Here is a 13,060-nt window from a genome sequence, read left to right on the forward strand (position 1 = left end):
AGGTGCGCGCGTGCGCGGGGGGGGCCTCCCGGGGGCTGGCGTGGGCTCCGCCGGCTCCGGGGAAGTGCTCCACTCCTCAGCCCTGATGCAGGGTAGCGGAGCACTTCCCGGAGCCAGGGTGCTTGTGCTAGGCTCCAGTTCCAGCCCCCAGGTCTGGCCCCTGGCCCCAGCCACCAGCCCCAGCCTCCAGCCACTGTCCCTCATCTCCAGCCCCTGGCCCCAGCCCCTGGCTCCTGGCTCCAGCCTCTGACTGCTGGCCCCAGCACCCGGCCCCCAGCCCCCTTCAGTAAGTGTCCCACGCTGGACCGAGGCTGTGCACTCACGGACCAAGGTGGCGCACTTATGAACTGCTGCTCCTTAGAGGGAACATTGTTGTAGGCAGGCATCTAAAATCCACAACTGTAATGGCAGTTAAAGGATTAATTTACTTGTATATGAGGGCACATGGGTAGTGAAGCCCCTTTCAAAGGAGCTCGGTGTAGATTCAGCAATCTACCTGCCTGCTGTGTCTTCCAGGATCTGGATTTTATTGCCTTTGAATCCCACAGCTGTAAAATGACACAATAGAAGTGACTCTAAGCATCTGGCCTCCTGAGCAGGAGGTCAGAGGACTTCTCTGTATTGATTTGCACTTCAAGGTTAATAGCTGACATTGAACTAGATTATGAGAAACTCTGGTCTTGATTTAGAAGTTTTCAGAGATGGAGAATCCTTCGTATCCTTTGGTCATGTTGTTCCAATGCTTGATTCCCCTCACTGTTAAAAATTTACCACCTTATTCCAGATTCAAATTTGTCTGTCCCTTCCTTCACATTAAAAGCATGTCTCTGCTACAGAAATGTGAAAGGAAATCTATCTGAACAAGATTAATGTCAACCCACAGAAAAGCCAGAAAAGCAGAGCCACAATTAGTTGTTGTTTCTTTGTATTGAAGTGGGTTTCAAAAGCCTTCACCAGGATCATTATGTTCCATAGCGTATGAACACACGCAGACTGGTAGGAAGGCTAGATCCAATAAAGTCAACAGGCAGGTTGCAGGATAGATAGAGCCCTTGGATCTATTTGTGCACTTTGGAGTTCTTGCATGATGTCAGTGTCTATAACATGCATGTCATTTACATGTCCTCTGCAATGGCAGTCTTGCTGCATACATGAGTACAGTTTCATTGTTGTTTCTGGCAACACATTTCTGTTCTCTGGATGAACACAGAGAAACTTACAATTATATGCTTGTCTGGTCTTGTGGACTAATCTATCATGTAGCACTGAACAGAACAGGTTTCTTCAAACTGAAGTTCACAGAAAATATAGCAACATTAAAACGTGTTATCTACTATCTTACATTTTGACATTGCTAGATAGACACACATGCACCATTAGATATCCAGCTTCATTTGGAAAATCTGATCTTACTAAGCTAAAATTTCTAGTCATAGGGTTGGAAGGGACTTCAAGAGTCACCCTCTGCACAAATACCAGATGTGCTCTTTCTAAACTATTCCAGATAGATGCCTGTCCTGCTTTTTCTTGTAAACCTCCCCTGAGGCAGATTCCACAACTTCCCTATAGTTTCATAGTTTTGAACAGATCATCAAATCTGACCCCCTGCCCTGGGCAGGAACGAGTGCTGGGATCATAATACCCCAGCCAGATATCTATCCAACCTCCTTGTGAAGACCCCCAAGGGAGGGGAGAGCACCACCTCCCTTGGGAGCCCATTCCAGAGCCTGGCAGCTCTAACCATAAAATAATGCCTCCTGATATCAAGGCTGAACCTGTTCTCAATCAATTTGTGGCCGTAATTCCTTGTTATCCCAGGTGGTGCCCGGGGGAACAGAGCCTCACCGGTTTTCCGCTGGGCAGCTTGTTCCAATGTCCTATTGCTCTTAAGGTGAAGAAGCTTTTTCCAAGATTTGGTCTAAATCTGCTTTACTGTAGATTAAACCCATTTCCATGTATCCTACCTTCTATGCCCTCTAGATGCAACTCCTTAGCCAGATAAACTCTTCAGTTATGGGAGCCAAGCACCCAAATCCCATTGAACTGGGGCATCTACCTCTCAAACTGTTTTGAACATTTCAGCTGCCATTTATTTGGTTTCTCCTTAAGAAGTGAAATGGCAACGTTTTGACTGTTTATTTTCCAATTAAAGTAACCTTAGCGTGTCACTTTCATATTCTAATTCTCTGAAATCTGCATTGTTGTTGCTCTATGAGGATTGACTTAAGACATCCTGTGAGGCTGAACCAAAGTAGGGATATTTGTTTAAGAGTGAATAAAAAGGGTTATATTTAAGGAAACTTCTAAGACATCATTTCCGGGACAGAACTTAAAATGTAAGGTCAGCAGCCGTTTTTACAGTGCTGCCTGTACAAAGTAAATAGATTCTGGCCATTCATCAAACTAGGACCTTTGTTTTGCAGCCTTGTAATGAATATTAGGACTATAATTTCTGCCCCTCAAGTGTGTTCCATTTTAGGTTGTAGAGGGAGGAGAATGCACATGTATACAGCACCTGATAAAATGGCCCCTAATCATGTAGTACTATCGCAATAGAGAATCATTAACTGTCACTGGGCCTAACCCCAGGGAGGGGAAGATGAGCCCTAGTCTAGACATTCAGTGAGTATTACAAAATGTGCCACACTTAATTTCTGATTCAGTATCCAACAAAGTCTATGTTAGCTTTCCAGTGACTTCATTATGGGCTGGAAAAGATCTATGTGTAGAATGTGTTTACAGTTGTTTACCAATCAAAGTAGCTTTTAATCGCATAGGATAATTTTTTGAAAAGTGACTTGAGCAGGTAGAGGCAGCTTTCCGATGGCAAGTAAGCACCTGAACACATAGTCACTAGTGGGATCTTCTGGAAGCATCTTCATGGGTTAGGTGAGAATCTCATTTTTTTCCTAAGTGCCTTTTGAAAATCCTATTGGACACCTACCATATTTACTTGAATTTAAGATGATTATTTTTCTCCCAATCAGCATGGGGAAAAAAGCCCCTTGTCTTATATTTGCATAAGAAGTGGAGGGGGGAGAAGGCAGCTGCTGCAGCTCTGACTACCCCTGAGCCATGGTTAGGGCCAGAGTCAGACCCACAGCAGCCTCCTGCCCCTACTCCTATTCAATTCCCCTCTGCAGCTTCTGCCCTCCTGCCCACCACCTTCCCGCCTTCCTTACTGTCAGGCTCAGCTCAGCTCCAGCTTGGGCTGGGGTCTCTCCTGGGCATGGTGCACACAGAAACTCCTTCTCCTACTCAGCCAATGAATAGTGCCAACACTGCTGCATGGCCAGGCAAGGGCTGAGCTTCCATTTGCTGTGCCCCAGGATGGAATAGCCCAAGTGGCATCTGACAGTAAGGAGTGGGGGTAGGGGGGAAAGGGAAGAGGTAGAAACTGGGGAGTTTGGAGAGAAGAGGCAGAGACTGGGGAGACCAGGGGGGAAGGGGCAGAGGCTGCGAGCAGTGTGGGGAGGGACACAGGCTATGGGGAGCTGGAGGTGGGGGGCGTAGGTGGGGGGGGAGGCAAGAAGGCTGCAGGGGAAAATTCAAGACAACCCTGCAATCCTTAGATTCTATACCTGGAAAATTATAACAAATATATGTACATTTTCTTTATATAGAATCAAATTATTGGAGGGCTGTCTTATATTAGTGTCATATTATGTTTGAGTAAATATGGTATTTGCATCTAGCTACCTTTAAAACACGTGGCCTTATGACAATTTAAAAAATGCACCGAACACTTCTAAGTCACTGAGATGTTTTAGAAGATGTTACCTGTAAGGGAAGGACTCCTTATTAAACCATTTGGGATGTCACCAAGCACACTGTCAAGTGAGCCTGAATAGTGATTATGGACTGAAAAGAGCAGGAGTTTTGAAAGCACTTATCCTTGGCCCTACCTCTGCTCCCTGTTAAACCAAGATGCATTTTACCATTGACTTCAATGACTACAGACTTAGATCAGCTCTGAGTGTTTTTGAAAATCCTTTTTTTTTCTTTGCATATTTCCCTCTTTCCTCCAGAGCTAAAAATTTTCTTTCTTAGTCTTTGTTTATCTGATACTTTTGCTGATCTAGTTTCTGAAAATCATACCTAAGTGAATTACCACTCCTGATCATGTGGAGGGTTGGAAAGGACCTGTGGAAACATGATGACACTGGGAAATGTCCCCTGCAACTTTGGGGTTTGAATTTAGACAGGCCATGGGCAAGGCCATGCCTGGTTTCCTATCAGTAAACATGGAGGGCTGCTGGGGAATCTGGGCTTTCAGGATCCCTTACTCCAGGGCAGCTCAATCTTGAGGACTGGCTTTGGGAGAACCCTATGACTTCCAGGCTCCCTGCTGAAGAAGCCTTCAGAGATTTGTCTCTAACCTGGGTTCGGCTCTCAGTGCTGTAGCAGAGAGCCCAGAAGCCCTCTAAACTCTTGTGAGAGCCAAGGCTCTCCACGCTCCCAAATTTCTTATCATGAGGTTGGGAGCCTCAGAGCTCCGGGAGACTGATGTGAGCCAGAATTCTCAAAGTCCTTTTTTTACTGATAATTTCAGTGCAGCTCTTCAAGGATGGACAGCCATCAAACTGATACCAATCATGTCGACTTCATTCCACAGCACTTGGGCATTTAATTTTGGAAACGCCTTGTGTCAGCATTTGCCAATCAAGATTTTATTTTTTTAATTTCCATCTCACATTGGTCCTAGTCAGAGTAAAACTAGAGATTTCCAGGAGTTAACATTTTCTGCAAACTGGAAATGTTGTGGTTCAGCCACCTCAACTTCTAACTCTGTGAAAACCAGCTTATAATGCTGAATCAGTCAGTCCTGGTTTTTGTGGTAAAAGGTGTAAAGCCTGTTTCTCTGCATGCATTGCCATAGGAGGCTGTTTATACTGAAACTTGGCTTTTAGTAGTTTTCTTGACTGTCTGAACCACTTTTTTAGAGAAGGAGCCTGATGGTAAACACCTCTTTCACAGAGATGTCTGGGCATTTTAAACTCAAAAATGTGTTCGGAGAGCTCCATTTTCCCTTGTTTAATTCTCCTGGAATTGTTGGTCCATTAGCCAGGCCTTTGGGTACTTTTTGTTTAGTCCTATCTGACATGTAATGGAGCTGTGGAGGGTACAGGTACCATCTTGGACTGTCCTTGCATCTGTCTATAATGCACATTTCAGTAAACAATAAGGGTCAGATCCCATCCCATTTATTAGGTGCCTCTTTGTGATCCTATTCCACTGTTCTGAGTTCCTGGGAAACCTCCTTCCTCCTACTTTTTGTGACTTAGACCTCAGGCTAAGAAGATGGAAGACCTCCCTATCTTGTGTTACTGTTTTTTTTAGGGACTGGGGCAGGGTGGAGTTAGGATTATACTATGGTGACCAGTAGGTAGAATAGGCTCTGACCCAAAATGTCTCTAAATAGATTTAATTCAAAGTGCTTTACCTGTCTCTGCAGTGTGTCACCATCTGTTCCCACAGCAAGTTTCTTCAGTGCAGTCTTCATGTTTGGTATCATATTTGTGGGAGACTAACTTTCATGACTGAAGTGAATGGAAGCTCCTTTCTCTCCAGCATTTTTTATATTTAGACACTTTATATAAGTCTCTAGCTATGGACTCCAGGGACTTAATGTGTAGGCGCTCTGCTTTATTAAAATCTGGGCTCTAACACCCAGGTTCACAGCTGGGCATTAGAGCCATGTCACTTTACAACAGTTAAAATGAATCTGCAGGCTTGCTGTGGAGAGGAAGCATAGTTGAATAAAAAATGCTGCAAGGGAGGTAGGGGGGAGGGGCGACCCACCATTTACTATGAACATTAAAACCAGAGTTTCCAGGCCGATTGGGAAAGACAGTTGTGTGAGAACCGAACAGAAGCTAAGTCAGTCTTGCCCAGCTGTGCCTAGGAACAGATTACAGTTATCTGTGCCAAGAAAGACTTTACGCACCCTGTCTCTGTCAAATCCGGCTGGGGGAGTAGAACATAAACAAAACTAGCAAAAGCAAATTCAGACCAAGAGGCAGCGTATGGGAGCCGGGAACAGTGAGCAGCTCCCTGGATTCCTATTTCAGGGTGGGAGCTGCTTAGTCACTGGAATGACGTCGGCCAACTCAGGGAAGTGCTGAAGAATTCCAGACAGAGAGTGTCACCAGAAGGCCTCCTGAGTCCTGCATGGGTTGGGAAAGACTGTCTCCATAGCTCCTCGTTATTTGGGCTGATGAACAGATCAGAAATGTCATACTGGAAAACTTCCACATAAATAAGCCACTTAAAGGGCTTATGTTTTAAATGACTTGCGGTTGAGCACTATTGCAGCATCTGTCCTGCTTGTATAATTTTTTTCTTTCACGTACCTGAGGAATGATAACATGTCTAAGAACATTTTAAATTGTCAGAATTATTTGCATCCCCCCAATTCAAGCCTTTTGAAGTTAACAAGGTAACATTTTAGGGTCTAACTCAAAATGAGAAAAGCAAGGACATTCTTTGAGTGATTGCTGAAACTTTGACCCTGGCCCACCCTCTTGCATCTTGGTATGGAAGTTTGCCTGCTTGACCTCAGAGGTACCTGTGTATGACAGATTCATCTTTAATCCTGGCCATCCCTGGAGGTTTTCTTTGATTCCTTATTGCTCCAACTTTGACATTTGACTCATTTTTTTGCTTTCCAAATTGGACTGTGCTACACAGGTGGATCGCTGAAGAAGCTGTGTTAATTCAAGAGCACTCCCACCTACCTGATGGATAGCAGGACCTGCTCTGCAAATACTTACATAGGAAAGTGAATAGAGGATGAAAATACTCATATAACCTGATGTAAAAATTCAAGCTTGTATGCAGATGTCAGTCCTTCGAAACAGAACCTTACCACTTTGGCACTGAAAACATAGCTTTCTGATGCTTGAACTAAAATAAACTGTTCATTATGAGTAGAACATTGTTATGGAAACTGGGGACAGACATTATGAGATGACACTCACTTGTTAAGCCAACATATAACATCAATATGGACATTGGCCTTCTTTCTGAATACAGTCCTGTAACAGGGCAGTCTGACCATTTAAGGAAGGCAGACAGCCCTGGTGCAGGAGCCCAGCTGCAAGTGATTAGCAGGAAGTTAAAAGCCCAAGGGAAGAAAGAGCTAGCAGCTTAAGCTGTGGAAGGAACAGTTTCCTGGTTGGAAGCAGAGTGAAACCCAGAGGACCTTGCATCTAGGACGGGCCAGAACTAAATGGCCATCTCTTGCTACCTGGGAAAAGGCTAAAGGCTTGCTTTACTCATTTGCTTGTTTGTTTGGACCAAGGATTGTTGTTTATGGTATGAGGACTGGCTGTGGAGATTCCAAGGCAGCAAAGCCACAGAGTGGAGCTGCAGCCACCCAAGCCCTCTCACAGACTATTTTTTGGATTTTTAGAAGGACTTTAAGAGGACAAAGTTGGCCTAAATGGCTGCAGGTGCACTGACTCACTTACACGTCCTCTTGGTGTTTTGAGTAAAAAATGATTTTCACTTTGATATTCAGATTAAAACATTAGCACCAAGATGGAACAGTTCAAGATTATCTAAGTGATTCCTCCACCCCCCTCAGCCCCTGATATTCAGTTTGAAAAAAATTGTGGAGGTTTTGACTTTTTGTCTCAATTTAAGATGGGGAAAAATGTTGATATCCCAAAAATTTTGTGGTGGGGAGATGACAGGAAAGTTTCCCATCAGCTCTAGTAACAATTCCTATGTCTTAACTTTGCCCATCCCTTCATAAAAGGGGACTTCTTGCTTAGCACGCTCTTGATGGCTTTTCAGTCAATGCTCCTGCTCTCTGCAATTGTGTGCCATGTTCAGTGAGCCATTAGCTGTCACCCAAGCTGTCGCACACCCATTGTGTGTGAATGACATTTTCACTGGACTCCTTAGTTTCAACAGTCCCCAGATATAGTAATCATGGAGAAGGGTCAGCAACCGAAAGAGGGGGTGTGAACAAATGGCTAAAAGCTAAGATAGAAGTAGTGCTAATTGGAAAAAGGCAAATATAGTACCCATCTTTAAGAAAGGGAAGAAGGAGGATCCAGAGAACTACAGATCAGTCAGTCTCACCTCAGTCCCTGGAAAAATCATAGAGCTGGGTCCTCAGGGAATCCATTTCTAAACACTTGGAGGAGGAGATGGTAGTGATTAAGAACAGACAGCATGGATTCACCAAGGGCAAGTCACGCCTGACCAGCCTGATTGCCTTCTATGATGAGTTGACTTGCTCTGCAGATGCAGGGAGAGCAGTAGACATGATATACCTTGATTAAGCAAGGTTTTTGATATGGTCTCCTACAACATTCTTGCAAGCAAGCTAAGTAAGTATGGGTTGGATAAATGGACTGTAAGGTAGATAGAAAGCTGGCTGGATCATCAGGCTCAATGGGTAGTAATCAATGGTTCAATGTCAGTATCAAGTGCAGTGCCCTAGGGATCAGTCCTGGGGCTAGTTTTGTTTAATGTCTTCACTAACAACACGGAAGATTGGGTGGAGTGCACCCTCAGCAAGTTTGCAGATGACACCAAGCTGTGGGGGAGTAGTAGATAACTGGAGGGTAGGGCTAGGATTCAGAGAGACCTCAACAAATTGGAGAACTGGGCCAAAAGAAATCTCATGAGGTTCAACAAGGACAAATGCAAAGTCCTGCACTTAAGACAGAACAATCCTATGCATTGCTACAGGCTGGGGACCAACTGGCTAAGCAGCAGTTCTGCAGAGAAGGACCTGGGGGGTTACAGTGGACAATAAGCTGAATATGGGCCAACAGCGTGCCCTTGTTGCAAAGAAGGCTAATGGCTTACTGGCTGTGATCATTCCTCCACTGATAGAGGCCTTATCACATTGACACATTCATAACCACAGCAGCACATTGCAGTGGTTACTTTTACTGGCAGCCTGAAAACCCCAGGAGACTCTGGTCTCACTGGAGTCACAGACCCTGGGACCCCAGGCTGTTGCTTCGTGAAACTGGCATTTCAGTTAAGGTCAGTTCCACAGAGCAGGAACAGAGTCCAGGAACTGGATTTAATCTGGGAAGTACTGTGCCAGGGTTCAACCAGATCTCAAAAAAGTCAAACCAAAACAACCCCCCCGCCCAAGACAGCTACTTCCAAATCAAACCAAGACAACAGCAACAAAAACCTGTTCCTGCTAACCAGTCATCCTTCTTGTTTTCAGCTAGTTCTAGTTAACAATCCCTGGGCCACTTTAACAGCTAGTTTTTCTTTTCACACCAGGGAAGTCTCGATAACCTCTTGAAGTCAGATTTGCTGGGTTAGTGTTTTATACCTATTTTCTTTTCCTTACTGCTTTATGCCACTTTCGGACACTTATTTAAAGGTCCTGGTTGATTACCTTCTGGCTTTCAGATTTATTGTAGAGCAATGGAGTGCTTAAACATTGTAATCATTATAACCTGTTCACCTATTAGTGTGCATATATATGTGTGCGTGATGTAGATGCACTGTAGGTATATGCATGTGGATTTATGAATTTATAACACACACAAGGTTCCTAGGGCATTGTTAGAGTCTGTCTTTACTGAGAAACAAGCTAATTCTTTCTTTTTTCCAGTATTGAGTCTGAAAATCTTCTCATCTTGCTGTTAGTGAATGTAACACACTGGCTTAACCCAAAGAAACAATAGATTTAACCTTGGTTACCTGTGTGGAAAAAGAAGGCTCAGTTGTGCAAAAGTAATTTAATGCCTTAAAACCCAGAGTATGTATGGGCTTGTAGTTCAGAGGGAACATCTGATCTCACCGTATTGCATAGCATATACCAAGATCACAGCAGCTCTTGGGACAACATGTAAGCTATACAAAATTGATTACAGTGCCACAGTAGCAATTGTATGGTTATGGTTGAGAAGGCACTTTCATTGCAAGCCCATGTCTTCAGAGGCTTCCAACTTCTTGAGAAAATTACCCTGTAGGGTGAAATTTCTCATGCTCATTCTTGGCCTAATGATGCATGATAGTTTTGTTTTTGGAAGTTGGATGGAAATCAATCCGTCTGAATTGAGAAATTCTCTCAGATAGATGTGGTTGACATGTTTTCCTGTGTAACCTCATGCCGTGTGGACACTTCCATTGCATGCCTCACTAGCATTGGAGCAGATATGAATTAAGCCTGACAACATTCCTGTCAAGTGCAAAAGTATCACTGTATCTATTTTATCTAGAGGTAAACTAAGGCAGAGACAGGTTGACAGTCTGTGCAGTGTCACACAGGAAGTCTGTGGAAGTCCCTGTAAGAACAGAGTTCCTGACTCCTAATCCTATGCCTTTGCTATAGCACCACTTTTTTCCCTTAATTCTCCTTTTATATGTGTACCCATATAGTTAATAATACGTAATAACTGCTACTAAAGGGTCCAGTGGATCTCCTTGTAGGCCCATTAGCTATTGTCATTTAGAATGTGACCTGGTTCCATATAACTTTGTGCTGACATGATTTTACTTCTAAAATGGCTTTCTACAGAGTAAACTAATTAACTGTGAACTAAAGCATCACCATGGACACATGCGATGCTATTAGGCCACAGTAAACTAATTAATACTACTGTAAGATAGTACTGTCAAGGACAGTACTATCTTACAGTGGGACAATTAACTGTGATTTAAATGCATGTGTAGACGCTGACTGCAGGCATAAATTACACCCGGTCAGACCAACCAGCTCTGCACTTCCAGCACCCTCATGCCCCAACCAGCCCTTCTGCTGCCACTACCCAGAGCCCAGGACTGATCCCCCATATCTGCTCCACGCCAGCTCGAATTGCTGATGCCCCTGGCGTACATGTAGATGCTGCATCTGTAGGTAGTTTTACTTTGGCTCAATCTGCTCTGGAGTGTTTTGCTTTGAATTAATTCCATGTGTTGATGTATCCTGAGAGTCCAATTAAGAATATGGATCCAGCAGTAATCTGGATGGATGACCTAAGTGCAACAAGTTAACAGAGGGTAAAACTTGCCATAGAGCAATTGATGTACAGTAACCATCCATACACCTGCTTGTACCCTGTGCTAGGTAAAAACTAAACTGAATCAGCTTATCCCTGAATGAAACATAGCTAAATGGCCCCAGTTTAGCCTTCAAATACTAAGTGGTAAGTGGGGTCAGACTGGCTATCGAAAGTCAGTTGGTCCTCAGTACATTCTTGTATCCATCAAACCTTTGCTATACTTAAGATATATAGATGACATCTTCATTTGGACTGAAAACCTGCAATGTCTGATTGAGTTCCATCAGAAATTCAGCAATCACCATCCCTCCATCCAACTATCTCTTGAATACTCCAGCACCAGCATCTCCTTTTTAGACATGATGATCAGTATCCAGAATGATAAAATACAGACCACGTTATACAAGAAACCCACAGACCAACATACAGAACCAGCAATCACCCTAAACACACCAAGAAAGCTGTGAAATACAGCCAAGCCATTAGATACCACCGAATTTGCACTGAGGAGAACACCTGGGATATCCACCATCAATCTTAAAATGGCTTTCACTTAACAGGGACACTCCTCCAGAGAGACAGATTGCACATTTGAAAGAGCCACGTGAAGAATTGCTGCATTACAGAAGAAACCCCCCCACAAATTGCACCCCACTGGTTATGACATATCACCCCTCCCTCAAACCCATATGGAAAATCCTCAAACAATTGCAACCCATACTAGAAAGAGACTGTATTCTTAAAGAGATCTTCCCAGAGCCACCCATCCTAGCCTTCAAACAAGCATCGAACCTCACTAACCTCATCACCAGAAGCAAACTTCCTATGGCCCAAAACATACCCAATGGATCCAGGCCATGCCATGACAAGAAATGCAAAACCTGCCAACACATCTCCACCACCCCCACAATCACTATACCCCACAACAGAGCCATCAGCATTCCTGGATCTTACAGCTGCACCTCCAGAAATGTAATATCTCTCATCCGATGCACCAAATGCCCTGATGGAAAATAGGTAGGAAACCAAACAACAACTACACACCAGAATGAACGCACACTGGAAATCTATCAAAGACAAGAATACCCAGTTACCTGTGGGGGCACATTTCTCACAAGAAAACCACTCTCTCTCCAATCTCTCAGTTCTAATCCTCAAAGGAAACTTACACAACACTTTGCACAGACGAGCCTATGAACTTCACTTCATCATCCTCCTGGATACAAAAAATCATGGACTAAATATAGACATTGGATTTATGACACAATATAACCTGCCTGGCATCTGACTTCCCACATACCTCTCCACTGTTTCACTGCTACATTCATCCCCCTTCTCCTCTCCCACCCAGCCTGTCTCCCACCCACTAACACCTCAATTTACATCTTCATTGACTGCCTATCTTGTATGCATACCAGCCCAGCCTCTGGCTTCTTTACTTTTCATTCAATCCAGGAAGAGCACACACCAACTGCAAATACTTCCTTAGGCTGATGAAGCATTTTTAAATCCGAAAGCTTGCTAAAAAGTGTTTCCAACATTTAAGTTGGTCTAATAAGAGATATCAGATTCACCCAAAGAACCTTGTCTGCCTTCTTGCATCCTGTAAACTCTTATGAAATTTGACCACTTATTGATAACCCCAGGCTCTTGACAGTATTTTTGCCTGGAGGCCACTTTCCCATTCCTTCCTGTTTCAGTCTGTCCTTCACAAGTCATGTCTCTGTTCTGATTGTAAACACTTTGGGGCAATGATGATGTCCTAATTTGGAATGCAAAGGGCCAGTGTAGAACTAGCAGATGATATTGTGGGAGGCCTGCAGAGAATATAGGAGTGCCACGTTAATACCAAAACAAGAGATGAAGATACCTTTTGCATGGGTACACTTTGCTTACATACTGGCATAAGAAAGAGGGTCAGTTTAATTCATCCTTTTATTCAGACTGGAATCAAACATGTCACTATATTGCTATTAAAGCAGCTCTTGGCAAAATTGCAATTTGCCCAGTCAACAGCATATCTCAGAGGAATGGAAGCAAAGTGGTCAAAACAACCTATGAAGAATATA

The 13,060-nt window shown here is 43.8% G+C and overlaps 1 long non-coding RNA gene across 1 annotated transcript in view; it reads left to right on the forward strand.

The window, feature by feature from the left end:
* LOC102372875 overlaps window positions 1–7,349 on the forward strand; it is an 8,352-nt gene extending 1,003 nt beyond the window's left edge. Inside the window, exon 3 of the long non-coding RNA XR_323462.2 lies at window positions 6,691–7,349. This is a non-coding gene — a long non-coding RNA (uncharacterized LOC102372875). The remainder of the gene's footprint in view (window positions 1–6,690) is intronic.
* The last annotated feature ends 5,711 nt before the right edge of the window (window positions 7,350–13,060 follow it).

Source organism: Alligator sinensis, unplaced genomic scaffold (genome assembly GCF_000455745.1).
Source record: "Alligator sinensis unplaced genomic scaffold, ASM45574v1 scaffold596_1, whole genome shotgun sequence".
NCBI lineage: Eukaryota > Metazoa > Chordata > Crocodylia > Alligatoridae > Alligator > Alligator sinensis.